Raw genomic sequence first — 14,609 nt, forward strand, 5'->3', positions numbered from 1 at the left:
GTTTGCCTTTGGGAGTGGCTTCAATATTAATGTTAGAATTAAAGGATAGTGAGCTCGGACTTAGCATACCTTCTGTTGTTTTACACACGTAAACAAAAATTCTAAAAGAAAATGTGTGAGCACTTGTGAAGGTACTCCTGTCTGCTGTTAGATACGATTGAAGTACTTCACGAAGTGAAGTTCCAAGAAAAGAAGTTGAACGATACTTCTACAGCTTTATACTGTAATGCGTCACTGGTCTTCTAATGATAACTCAATAAACAGACTTGATTGTTGTGGTATGATTCATAGTTAGAGAATGTATTTGTACATTACTAAGACTACTCACACATATAAAAGCAGAGTGCCTCAGATGTGGGATTTCTAACACGGAGTGCTTATCAAACGGAACTAAGCATGTGCTCCGTATTGCTGACACTCTCACTTTTTTTCTCTACCTATGTTCATTCAGAGTGAGTATCACTAAATGTGTTATACATGGTTCACGCACATCACTTTCCACTGTTGCTTATTGACTGTAGCGCCCATGCATTGCAAACTTCATTGTGGGTGTACGTACGGTAATTGCTTGCCTTTGTTATCAACGGAATGTGAATACAAATGATGTGTTGCAGAAATAGGTACTGTTTGCTATGTTTGTGAGACACAGCGGACAAACCCATTCCATTGTGCTTAGTTGTGACCACTTCCTTTCGCTCGTACCTTCCGTGCATTCCCCCGACAACCTCAGTGGTGACGTGCCTTTCGAGCCCTCCGATGTGTCTGTTCCCCAGTCGGTGGCACCAGACGGACGAATGCAGTGCTGGCGAAAACAGGGCCACCATTTTTCGAGCAAAGAGCAATTAAACCATATTCCTTGTTCGGAAAGAATTTTATTACGGTTACTTTGAACTTTAAACTGGCGATAAGTATGTGAGCTTACAGCAAGCGTTGATTTAAAAGTTCACTACGAAATAGTAGGCGTAACACGTGTCCATTTACTGCTGCCGTACTTAAGTGACTCAACCTGAAGATTTTTGGTCTGACGCCTGAAGTTTTATGCTAACAGTTCCATGAACAGCAACGTCATCATGCGCATCTTCGATACCGCGGGCACAGTTAGATACGAGACATTGTCGTTGCCTTTGGGCAGTGATGCAGCCCATATAGAGTGATCATCGACGACATTGCGGTGACGCTTCATAAATACAACTACTCGCGAGCTCCACGGCGAGATCGTATGAACGAATAGACTGTAAGCACCTACGTCACTATGTTTAAAATGAGGCCGAACTGAAACGGAGGGGCGCTACGCACAACGTATATATCCAGCTACCGGAAAGCAAACGGTACCGCCACCAAGAGTTGTACGCGCAGCAGTGTTTTCCCAAGACATTTCGCAACCAACCTGTCTGAGAACAGAAATAACTTCAGATGGTGTTGTTGGCAACGACATTACGAAAAGCTGCAGCAACTTCGCTGTCTGGGTCAATAGGCCACCTCCGAAGAGATGCGGTGTACTTGCCTCCTCGCCGCCTCACGGGCTGCACACGCCGGTGGGACGTTCACAAATGCCCAGAACAATAATGGTGGAGTCCAGAGAGCTCGGCAGCCACGAAAAAGAAAACTATCCAACTGCTTAACCTGGCGCCTATCCATCTTTTGCAAGTGCAAGTATATGGACGACAACATTCGTGGAGCTTCAATTCCTGATACGGCTCCCAATCATGCAAGTTCCAAGCAGCAACGTGATGTTACCGGCACACTAGAGGTAACGTAGATCAGGTGTGCATCATAAAACCTGTCTTAGCATACTTTTTTGGGACTTCATTTTTGAAGTGATGTAAAATTATTATTGTAAAATTACACCATCTTCCGATAAAAGAAACCATGTGTAGATGGAAAAAAGTGGACGCTAACACTTAGACGTACGGTGGCGTTGACGTTGGTGCTCATTGCGGCGTTGCGCAGGAGAGAAACCTGGGGAGGCTCAAAGCACGCTAAGAAGAACCGGTGTTTTCTACTGGAACATTGCGATCCCTGATAACGGGCAATGAGGCACAAAAAACTCGCATTGGACACAGAGACACGCAGAACGTTCTATTGCAATATCAATTATTGGATTTTGCCGCCAGCCTCAGCGTCAACATCACTCTCCGTATATGTATACACATGAACATCAAAATGCAAGAAAGAAAAAAAATCCAGAAAAAGGCTCGGGTGCACGGAATCGAACTTGTGTCGTCCGAACCGTGGGTGCGAGGCGTTAACCACTGAGCCACCGAGGAGCGCGCTGTCAAACCTTTAAATGGCAAGCTATTTATATCTACCACTTACCGCTGCTGACGGGCATCTCAAGGGGGAATTTTTGTGTTTTCACCATTATTAGCAAGATGACGAAATGCGCGCGCGTCGCCACATTGCGTGGCGGCGAGCGCTCTTATCTCCCACGCAAACTTTGCCCCGCCTTGAGGAGGGGGGCTTCGTTCCTTCGCGCGCCCTGATCTCGTGGTCAAGACGATCGTACGTCTTGGCTAGCCTCGGGCTTTAACTGTAACCATTTTGATGTTGTTACCGGGCGCACAAAGGTCACAAGGTTACTGAAATCATTGCAGTATCCGTTTGCGAAAACCACTTGCTTTTCAGACACAGTAAAGTATCAAAAGAGACGCTTATTCGCGTGCATGTGTACGTGTGAGTATGTTTCGTGCGTCATTTGTGCGTGAGGAACGCGGGACACGTTTCGATCTGACTGCCAGTTTGCGCTCGATCTTCCAATTTGTAGCTATCACGTTCATTCATTATTTGATATGTGGGGTTGAACATCCCAAACCACCATATGATTAAGACAGACACCGTAGTGAAGTGCTTCAGAAGTTTCGACCACTTGAAGTTCTTTAACGTGCACTCAAATCTGAGGACACGGGCCTACAGCATTTTCGCCTCCTACGAGGAATGCAGCCGTCGCAGCCGGAATTCGATCCCGCGACTTGCGCGTCAGCAGCCGAGTACCTTAGCCACTAGACCACTGCAGTGGGGCGTTGTCGCGTTCATTGCTTCGCCTTTGCGGCAAAACTGTGTCTTTTTTAGATAACGCGCACACTGTGAATTTTATTGTTCAACAACGCTCAGGAGAAATCTTCCACAGGCACTACCTTAGAAGTCAAGATCCAGTGCGTATAGATATATACAGGGTGGCCAGTGAACGGTTGTTGAGCACGAGCAGTCGGTTTTTTCAATGAAGAAACTCGCTAGCAGATGCTGCCTACGTCGGCGTCGCGAGGTGAGAGAGGGTGGAGCGTAGGAGAGAATAAAAAGGGGTAGGAGACGCGCATTCGAAATAGGGCGTAAACGCCACTGGAAGGGATGCCCAGAAGAAGCGAGAAATTATGATAAATGACTGCACTCGCGAAATCACTAGAATGACTATAGTGATCGACTACGCAGCGTTTCTGGACATCCGGCTCCTCGAAGTAGATTCTGAAAACGTTGTCCGTCCATATGACTCAATATTACATTGATATATGTGCGTATACATGTTGCCTTCCTTATGTACTTAACTAGAAAAAAAAACACAGTGAAGATTCGACACACCGAGAAGCCGTTCCGCCACGGTGGTCTAGTGGCTAAGGTATTTGGCTGCTGACCCGAAGGTCGTGGGATCGAATCTCAGCTGCGGCGGCTGCATTTCCGATAGAGACAGAAATGTTGTAGGTCCGTGTGGTCAGATTTTAGTTCACGTTAAAGAACTCCAGGTGGTCGAAATTCACGGAGCCCTCCACTACGGCGTCTGTCATAATCAGATGGTGGTTTCAATACGTTAAACCCCACACATCAATCATCACACCGAGAAGCCTACTCCTTTATTGAAAGCACTGGTGACTCGCCTCAAGTTTACTAGATTTTAAAGATTGGAAGGTAGCAGAGCCCCCCCCCCCCCCGCTCACAGTCAATATTGTCGTGTCGTTGAGATGAAAAAGAACATTGCAAAAAAAATCTGGAATACAGAACATTTTATTTGAGCGAGCTTGTGTCCGGAAAATGAAAACTAAATATATAAAATATGCATGCCATTCACTGACGGCTTCGAGAAGTCATCGGCCGTCAAGTAATCTGCCAAGCGGTAAAGTGCGTCAGATTTTATATATGTACTATCGAAGATTCCAGTGTTAGCGCAGGACGGCCGCGCAAGTTTCAGAGCAAACTCTAACGTTCACACTGCGTGCGTAATTAAAACGACAGGTTCTGAAATAATTTAGAAGTTTTCCAGACATGCGGACGTAGTTTGCGCGAGACAGTCACCTGCTAGCCCAGCAAGTCTCCTATGGGATAGCGATGTTCTAATGCAAAATATCCCAACACATTTTAAAGAAAGGGCTACTGAGTTGAGTTGTCACCCCAGCTGCATTGCGCTAGTTGCACTGGTTGTCACTGCAAGCTCTTTTAGCCCAAAAGTCATGGGCTCAGTCACGTACACTGATGAATGTCGCAATAACCAAAGTACCCACTGGCACATGAACCATAAATAACAATAAAAGATATCGTGGCTGATCCCTCCTTTCATGAATTGGTATAACACTAAAGTGAAACGCGTCTTTTCAGAGGTAGTTGAGCATTCGTTGTGTGTTGTTTCGCTGCAAGGGTGAATGAATGAATGCTACAACAACAAAGTGGAATGACACGCGAACAACGGCAAGCAGCTCGAAACTTTTTGCGTGTACCTCAAGCAGAAATCACGCACGAAATAAATGAGCTCACACAGGAAGAGCGCGGACAAACAACTGTCAAAGATTGAAACTTAATGCACGCTGCTGTACCTAAAAAAGAACGCACGAACGCACAAGTATACACCTGTACAATCGGGAACAACTGTGACAGGTATTACTTCTTCGTGCTTGAGCAATGCGCTCGTTTCACAAGCGCGGCCATGGCAGCGAGCGAAGGGACCTTCGTGCTTTATTTTAACCACTGCTACTTCAAAGCCAACTTGCGGTGGAAGCACAGGAGGTACAAAGCACCCAAACCCCGAGATATCGCGCGCGCGAGTGAGCGACCACACCTGTGAATACCTATTCGGACTTCAACCATGTCATGTGGAGCATCGTACACGCATCGCCATGCGTGGGGTGGTGCGGGACTTAGACCTTTAGAACGCACGTGCCCAACGCCCTACTCTCACGCCATCTCGCTACTGATGAGGAAAATGCGATTAAGTTGCTGAGCTCCGAGTATTGCCAATGATACATGGTGCATATAAATAGCTTGCCGTTGGCAACCTAAGACACGTGCACACTGTGGGTTTAACAGCTTGTGTCGCGCGCTGAAGAGCAAGAGGTCGCTAGCTCAACGCCCCACCAAGAAACTTTTTTTGCGATAACAATTATATATGGACACTCTCAGTTGAATTTTGCCTACGGCGTTGACGTCGGCGTCATTCACCGTATATGTATACGTATCTACATATATGCAAACGCAAGTAAGAAAAAAAAGATATGATTCAGGTACATGAATTCGAACGTCCAACCTATTGATTGTGAGTGCGAGGCGTTAACCACTGGGCCACGACGGATCTTTTCTTGCACAGTATTTAGTCAAGTATTTGTGTAATAAAGACACAAGCGAACAAAAGTACAATCAAATCGCGAAAACAAGCGCTCGAGCGTTACTCAAAACACACAATGGCTAATTGATTGATTTGTGGGGTTTAACGTCCCAAAACCACCATATGATTATGAGAGACGCCGTAGTGGAGGGCTCCGGAAATTTTGACCACCTGGGGTTCTTTAACGTGCACCCAAATCTGAGCACACGGGCCTCGACATTTACACAATGGCTAACACAGCGTGAGTTCCTCACATGGAGAGTACTTCACATAGTGTTATGCAGACAAAAAAAAAAGGGTGAGGTCAAACAGATCTCTAAGATGGAGTGACAGTCCGGTCTAAAGTCTAGTCCGTCGTAAATGTTTTTGAGGTGGATAGCCATTTGAACGAAACTTGAGCTTGAAGAGGTAGTGGGCTCTGAATTGCGGTCTTGCATTCGTGTCTTCCACAAGCTGTGCATACCCATGAAGAAAAAGATATCATATGGTAGTTCATCAAGCGCTGCTGTTAGAAAATAACGTAATGTTTGAGAATTAATGACGAAACGCTTTTTAGTGCTCGCTGAAGGACATTCCAAACCAGTATGGTATCTTTGTAGCTAACAAAGCAATGTTCAATTGCTTCCGGCACATCACATAGACGACAGTTAACAGATGGAATGAAAATACCCTTTCTTTTTAACCATGTGTTTACCGCCAATGTTTCAGAGTGGAGTTTATAGAAGAATGTTCTTGAATTCAGTGGAATGTACGATTTGCACACTCGCTTCAAGACATCGTGGCCTGGAAGATTGGAGAACAATACGCGGTACAACGAAGGTGGGAAGAGTGTACTCAGTAGATCCTTATAGAGCACCTTGCGCGATACTGTGTACAGGTATTCTACAGAAAAGCAAGCTTTAAGGAACTGAACTGCGAGGTAAACTTCCTGCGCGAATCCCTACAAGCATGGGCGTTCGGAATAGTTTGAGGAAATAATTAAATCGGGCAAGCAATCAACAGGTGTAACCTTCAAGAAGGAACGAATTACATGATGGGAATCGTCTCGAAAGGAAGAATCGGGACACTATTTGAAATTGATAAAGGTGTTTTAATCGTAACCCACCCTCACTAACTGGCTTGAGTATATTATCACGACGAATGGGCTCAAAAGTCGAAGACCATATGAAAGTAGCGAAAATCCGATGAAAGCGTTGTATATAGAATCTTGTGCAATGATTAAGTTGCAATATCTAGTAAAGATTTGTTGCTAAGAAAGTATTGCAACCTTCAGCTCTTCCAAAGATTCAGAGTCGATAGGAAACAAATGTTTGGGCCTGTCGTTCAAGCTTAGGGACACATTCCTTCCAGTAATGCGCACTGAATCTATATGCATGCAGTGGTACACGGAGGTATGTTGGAGGAGTTCTTGTCCAATTAATCCCTGCAAAGTGGTTCGGTCTGCTACCCCACAAGTCAAACCACAGTCCTAAACATTTAGAGGAATTTAAACAAGCTCGTGATACTACGCCAAACTGTTCAATAGTATATACCACATTTTCGACACTTGGCTTATCTGTGCCAAAGAATGCGACATCGTCTGCATAAGCTAATACTTTAACTTCACTGCATAATATACTGAAGCCACGAATGCAACTCGACTGTATTATGCTTAAGCACAGTGGTTCTAGATAAAGTGCAAATAGAACAGGTGACATCGGGCATCCTTGTTTTACAGGAAAGCGAATAGAAACAGGCTTGGAGAGTTGACCATTAACTATCAGAGGAGTTGAGCATTCATTACAGCATAGTTTAAAGCCTTTAAGATCAACTTTGCCTACATTGGCTTGTTCGAGAAGAGGAAAAAGGAGGGAATGACGAACACGATCAAAATCTTTTGCAAGGTCTATCTGTAGTATTTCAAGATGTTTTTGAAAACCATGACAGTATTGAAGCACTGTTCGAGCGACATGTGTATTGGTTTGTTTGGATCTACATTTGATTCCAAATGTCTGATGAGACCCAATGAGGATCGACATAGCACATTGCAATTTATTCGCTAATACATTTGCGAAAATTTTGTAGTCCACGTTTGACAGCGATATTGGTCTGTAGCCCTCGACGAAGCGAAGTTTTTCCTTGTCAGTTGTTTTCGGTATTAACACAGTGTGACTTTTTCAAAAGGATTGTGGGACTGTATTCATGTCTTAACTCATTTGAAAAATATTCAGCAGTATATGAGCAAGCGTTTTCTTGAAAGCTTTGTAAAATTCGCCTGAGATGCAATCAGGGCCCGGCGTTTTCCATAAAGGCAAGTTGTCGTTTGGTTGCTCGGTTTGCTGTATAGTAATGGGTCCATTAATGACTGCACAATCATTGTCCTTCAAGGGGTTCAAAGAGCAACAAAACTAGCCTTGAGGTGAGCGTCAGGATCATCAGAGGGAGAGCTAAATAAACTGTTACAGTAGTTTCCGAACGCCAAAGTAACGTCTCTATTATCTTTTATGAGCACATCGTTACAGTACAAAACTGGAATAACTTTAGAAATCACATGGCGTTGTTTATCAAGTAAAGCTTAGCACGTAGGTCGCTCAGAATTTAAGGTGCGCTTGTTCCGAGATCTAACACGTGTCGCTTGGTAGCGAGCATCATCATATCTCTGTAGTTGGCAGTTAATATTCTCAGTGTATTTGATGTACTTTCCCGGCATTTCGCATTCCATCTCGTGAAAATTGCGAAGACTCTTAAGAAGTATCTTTTCATCATTATTTCTATTGAAACGCATAACAGCCCCGATTACTAAAGCTATAGCACGAACTTCTTGTATAAAAATCTCCCAAGCAGCGAAGATATGCAAACCAATCTAAAAGGATTGCCTCATTGCCATCTGGACACGATTCATGAATTCCCGATCACAGAGGAGCTTCGCATTCATTTTCCAAAGGGTCCACTGGGGACTGAATTGTTTGTGATGATTCTCACCAATTTGCGCTATAACAATACAATAGTCTTAGAATGATTCAGCTTGGGTGCTGCAGGACATTTTACGAGATAGGAGTGATGAGGACACGTAAATAAGGTCAAGGCGAGCATGAGAACTGCCCTGTACTCTTGTATATGCCGTTGCCCGATTTGAGATCCCGATGTCAATTAGTCCTGCATTATCTACAATACCGCATAAAAGCTCGCCACTCCTGTCTCTCTTTCCAGAAGGATTAATATGATCAATAGCTTCACATACGCAGTTGAAATCTCCCATAAGTACCCTGCATCTGTCGACGTCAATTGAATTACGCGCTTTTTCGAATAATTCAAGTCGTTTCGAAACATCATTAAACACATATAGATTGATAATTCGCCATGACGCTCCTTGCAACGAAAAATCACAGCATATTGCTGCGACAGGTTTGCCACATTCAAGTAGCCCGCCACAATCATCGTGGCACCAGCACCAGCAAGACCCGGCTCGGCTGGCATGCGCCACGCGTTCGCACGTTCAACAACGAGGAAGAGGAAGATAGTCGGATCTGTGCCACTCGGCTACGCGAACTTGACGACCATAGTTTTTAGAATCGTGGGCACAAGTTCGCCCTAATAAAGACGCTTGTTTTCTTAACCTGTCGGCGTCAGCATCGCTACATTTCTGGTGGAGGTGCTGGGTATGAATCGAAGCCCCACGAGCTCAAGACAGCGTAGCCCCGACGACCAGCGTATCAACCCCGTGGAAGTGACTCCTGTACACCAGAGGGCAAGTCGCCGTCTTCAAGGTGACTCACCTGAGTTCGGTCCTCTTCACTTCACACCAAGGGGAATTCAAACGATGGATGCCACCACTATGACTAGCCAGGTAACACCGGCACAAGTGTTCATTAGCCAACCGCACCAGCCGCCAGTTTTCCACGGCGACTCGTACGAGGATGTTGAAGATTGGTTGGACCTGTTCGAGAGAGTAGCGAGCTTGAATGGATGGGACGAAAGAGAGAAGCTCCGTCGCGTATACTTCGCCCTGGAAGACTTCGCGAAGACATGGTTTGAGAACCATGAAACCTCGTTGTCTACCTGGGAGGTATTTCGACGACAAGCGGTGGCTACGTTCGCGAACATAGACCGGAAAGAAAAGCGGAGGCAGCTCTTCAATCGAGGAACCAGCTAACGAACGAGAGTGCTGCTATGTACATTGAGGACATGGTCCGCCTGTTCAAGCGTGCGGATTACAACATGGCTGAGGATAAGAAGGTGCGCCATCTAATGAGCGGAGTGAAGCAAGAGCTGTTCGCCGTTCTCGTCCGCAACCCTCCGAGCACGGTTGCTGAGTTTTACTCGGAAGCGACGGCCATCGAAAAAACACTGGAACAGCGGGCTCGGCAGTACAACCGGAATCTTAACTGCGCATCTGCACAGGTATTCCCCGGAGGCGTGCGAAACGACGTTGAAGCCCTGCGAGAGCTAATTAGATCAGTTATCAGAGAAGAACTGAGCAGACTGCATATGCCCCAGACTTCAACTGCACTATCTGTTACGGACGTTGTTCGTGACGAACTGAGGCAGGTGATACGAGAGCCAGAGCGTGAGCTGCAGCCGGTTCGACCTATCCGAACATACTCTGAGGTTGTCAGACAACCCACGGTACACAGCAATGCAGCAGTTGCGATGGCAACGACTCCTCTCCCACCTGCGGCACGCAGCGCACCTCGTCCACGGGAACCGACAGCTACCTATCTGCCCCCAGGAGCACGTAGCACACATCACTATGTGGAGCGTAGGCCCAGGAAAAGTGACGTCTGGCGTGATCACGAGCGGAGGCCTCTGTGTTTTCATTGTGGGGAAGCGGGTCATCTGTACAGATTCTGTCCTTACCGACAGGCTGGATTAAGAGGCTTCCCGTCATATGCACCGTGCCCCCGAAACTGCGAACGACCAGCGGAGATTGAGGAGTACTTGTCGACGCGCCAGAACTCGCCAACTCTACGCCAACACCGGTCACGGTCACCATCGCCTATGCGCTACCGGTCATCCAGCCCACGTACACCTTCAAGGCAGCCTGGTCATCGCTCTCCAAGTCCACACCCGGAAAACTGAAGCAAGCGACCTGTGGAGGTGAGGCCGCTGATGACGTCAGTTACGAAGATCCTCCAATTTGGTTTGAGGGTGATGACGGTGTATTTCCGGTAGATGGGTGCAGCAACGAAAACGTTACTTCAGATTTGCGGTTGAGAATGGAAGGATGGGAGCTGAATGCCTTAGTCGACACCGGTGCTGATTATTCAGTGATAAGTCACAAGATGGTGAAAAAGCTAAACAAAGTTGTGACACAGTGGAGTGGATCGCAGATACGCACGGCAGGCGGTCACATTATTACGCCCCTTGGCAGATGCACTGCAAGACTTGAAATACGGGGCTTTATTTACGTGGCTGATTTCATTGTGCTGCCAGAATGTTCAAGAGAACTCATTATAGGAATGGATTTTTTGCGAGCTAATGGCGCCGTAATTAACCTGCGTAGGTCCAGCGTGTCGTTTTCGACTGAACGAGCTATACCTGTGGAAGAATCTTAGGAACGACGCCTAACTGCTCTACGCGTTGTTCATGATGACGTAACTGTGCCGCCACGCTGCAGTATAATGGTGCTCGTAGAAAATGATGCATTGTACAACCGCGAAGGCATAGCGGATACAAATGTAGGACTGTTTTTGAACAAAGGTGTCTGCGTAGCTAGGGGTCTTGTTCACTTGACGAAGGGCCGTGCAGATGTCCTACTCACAAATTTCTCCAATGAGCTTCAACACATCGCTCAAGGCACGGCTATCGCCTATTTACACGACTTCTGTATGGCGACCGAACTATGCAGCTTAACGACATCAACCACTCGACCAGTGGCCTGCAACATCGACACATCCGTGACCGTCAATCAGAGCCTTCCGGACAGTCAGAAGAAACAGATTTACGCCTTGGTAAAAGAATTCTCTGATTGCTTTTCAAGTACCTCGAAGGTCCAGCGCACGTCAATCACGAAACACAGAATTATAACGCAAGACGACACGAGGCCTATATGCCAGCATCCATATCGGGTGTCACAGAAAGAACGGGAAATTATCAAGAAGCAAGTGGAGGAGATGCTTTCTGATGATGTCATCCAGCCTTCGAATAGTCCATGGGCGTCTCCCGTAGTGCTCGTTAAAAAGAAAGACAACACACTTAGATTCTGCGTCGACTACAGAAAACTGAACAGTGTAACTAAACGAGATGTCTACCCCTTGCCACGTATCGACGATACACTAGATAGGTTGCGATCCGCAAAGTTTTTCTCCTCCTTAGATCTGAAAAGCGGATATTGGCAAATAGAGGTCGACGAGCGGGACCGTGAAAAAACGGCATTCGTAACACCAGATGGCCTCTACGAATTCAAAGCGCTTCCATTCGGCCTCTGTTCCGCACCAGCGACGTTCCAGCGAATGATGGACACTGTCCTCGCCGGATTGAAATGGCAGTCATGCCTAGTGTATTTGGATGACGTGGTGGTATTCTCTGCAACGTTCGACAAACATCTAGAGCGACTACGCACAGTATTGGAAGCCATCCGGTCAGCGAAATTGACAATCAAACCCGAAAAATGCCACTTCGGCTTCGAAGAGCTGCGATTCCTTGGACATGTCATTAGTTCCGAGGGTGTTCGTCCCGATACCGAAAAGACAGCCGCTGTTCAGAGGTTCCCTACACCCAGAGACAAAAAGTCAGTGCGTCGATTTTTGGGTTTATGTGCCTATTATAGACGATTTGTGGAAAACTTCTCAAAGATTGCGGAACCTCTTACAAAACTGACAAAAGACGACGTGCCCTTCACGTGGGAAAGCGAACAACAGAAAGCTTTTGACGAATTAAGGAAACGACTACAGGGTTCACCAATACTTGCCCATTTTGATGAGACAGCCGACACAGAAGTCCATACCGATGCCAGCAATGTCGGCCTCGGCGCCATCCTTGTCCAGTGGCAAAATGGTCAAGAGAAAGTGTTAGCCTATGCCAGCCACAAACTATCAAAAGCTGAGGCAAACTACTCTGCAACTGAAAAAGAGTGCCTCGCAGTCATCTGGGCCATAAACAAGTTTCGACCCTACCTTTATGGTAGACCGTTCAGAGCTGTCAGTGACCACCATGCTCTATGCTGGCTGGCAAATCTCAAGGACCCGTCAGGTCGACTAGCAAGATGGAGCCTTAGGCTGCAGGAGTATGATATTACGGTCGTGTACAAATCGGGAAGGAAACACAGCGATGCCGACTGCCTGTCACGCTCTCCCGTCGATCCAAGTGTACCTGAAGAGGAAGACTTCCCGTTTCTAGGCGTTGTCGACACATCCAAAATCGCTCAAATACAACGAGATGACCCGGATTTGTTGGCACTTATACAACACCTGCAGGGTCTCGACGTTCAAGTCTCTCGCATATTCTCCAGAGGGCTCTCCGCGTTCTGCCTTCGAGGAAGTGTCCTTTACAGGAGGAACTTCGAACCTAATGGTGAAACGTTTTTACTAGTCGTGCCCACAGCCATGCGAGAGGAAATTCTGCACGCATGCCACGACGAGCCAACATCTGGACACATGGGTGTGAGCCGAACATTCGCCAGGATTCGCCTGAAATGCTATTGGCCTAAGTTGCTCGCATCAGTGCAGCGCTACGTGAAAACTTGTCGTCAATGTCAACGGCGCAAAACTCCACCCGTAAAACCAGCCGGCCTTCTCCAGCCAATAGACCCTCCAGATGCCCCATTCCAACAAGTCGGCATGGACTTCCTAGGACCTTTGCCGACATCGCGTGCAGGCAAGAAATGGATAGTCGTAGCCACAGACTATCTCACCCGTTATGCTGAAACTGACTCTCTATACAGTGCGACAGCTGCCGAAGTCGCCAAGTTCTTTGTGAACAACATAGTGCTCAGACATGGTGCGCCTATCGTCGTTATTACGGATCGGGGCACAGCATTTACTGCAGACCTTATGCAATGTCTGATGCGCATGACAAATACCGATCACAGAAGAACAACGGCGTATCACCCTCAGTCAAATGGCTTAACCGAACGCCTCAACAGAACTTTGACCGACATGCTATCAATGTATGTTGATGTTGAACATAAACAGTGGGACGAAATATTACCCTACGTAACATTCGCATATAATACAGCCGTTCAAGAAACAACCCACGTTGCCCCTTTCGAACTAGTATTCGGCCGAAGAGTGACCACCCCGCTGGATGCCATGTTACCACTACAGGACGAAAGCAGCTATCCACCTGACCTAGATGACTTCTTGCAAAGAGCCGAAGAAGCACGGCAAATGGCAAGATACCGAATACGCCACCAACAGCACGTCGATTCTAGTCGCTACAACAAGCGACGCAGTGACACACTTTATCATCCCGGTGACAAAGTGTGGATATGGATACCAGTGCGCCGCCGCGGACTCTCTGAAAAGCTTCTTTGCCGATACTTCGGCCCTTATGAAGTACTCAACCGTATAAGCAACGTCACTTATGAAGTTAGATCCGCTGGACACGTGAGTTCAAGACGCCGCAATCCCACGGAAGTGGTCCACGTAGTCCGCATGAAGCCCTATCATGACAGATCGTCGAAAAACGAGTGAGAGTGCGCGTGTATCTTTTCACTGTCTTAAGCATCGGGACGATGCGTCTGAGGAGGGGGGCAATGCTGCGACAGGTTCGCCACATTCAAGTAGCCCGCCACAATCATCGTGGCACCAGCACCAGCAAGACCCGGCTCGGCTGGCATGCGCCACGCGTTCGCACGTTCAACAACGAGGAAGAGGAAGATAGTCGGATCTGTGCCACTCGGCTACTCGAACTTGACGACCATAGTTTTTAGAATCGTGGGCACAAGTTCGCCCTAATAAAGACGCTTGTTTTCTTAACTTGTCGGCGTCAGCATCGCTACAATATATACCTGCCCTCTTCATCAACACTAGTGCAGAATGCTAAACAAGGTAGGTTCTTTCTCAGAAACAACCAACAGCCCGTGGTGAGACACACACATTATACTGAG

General features: G+C 46.9%; 1 long non-coding RNA gene across 1 annotated transcript in view; it reads left to right on the forward strand.

Moving 5' to 3' along the window:
• Positions 1-363: 363 nt before the first annotated feature.
• The window catches only part of LOC119172725 (uncharacterized), a 78,410-nt gene continuing 64,164 nt past the window's right edge, over positions 364-14,609 (forward strand). The window contains exon 1 of the long non-coding RNA XR_012894025.1: positions 364-452. This is a non-coding gene — a long non-coding RNA (uncharacterized LOC119172725). The remainder of the gene's footprint in view (positions 453-14,609) is intronic.

The sequence above is a fragment of the Rhipicephalus microplus genome, chromosome 3, assembly GCF_043290135.1.
Source record: "Rhipicephalus microplus isolate Deutch F79 chromosome 3, USDA_Rmic, whole genome shotgun sequence".
NCBI lineage: Eukaryota > Metazoa > Arthropoda > Arachnida > Ixodida > Ixodidae > Rhipicephalus > Rhipicephalus microplus.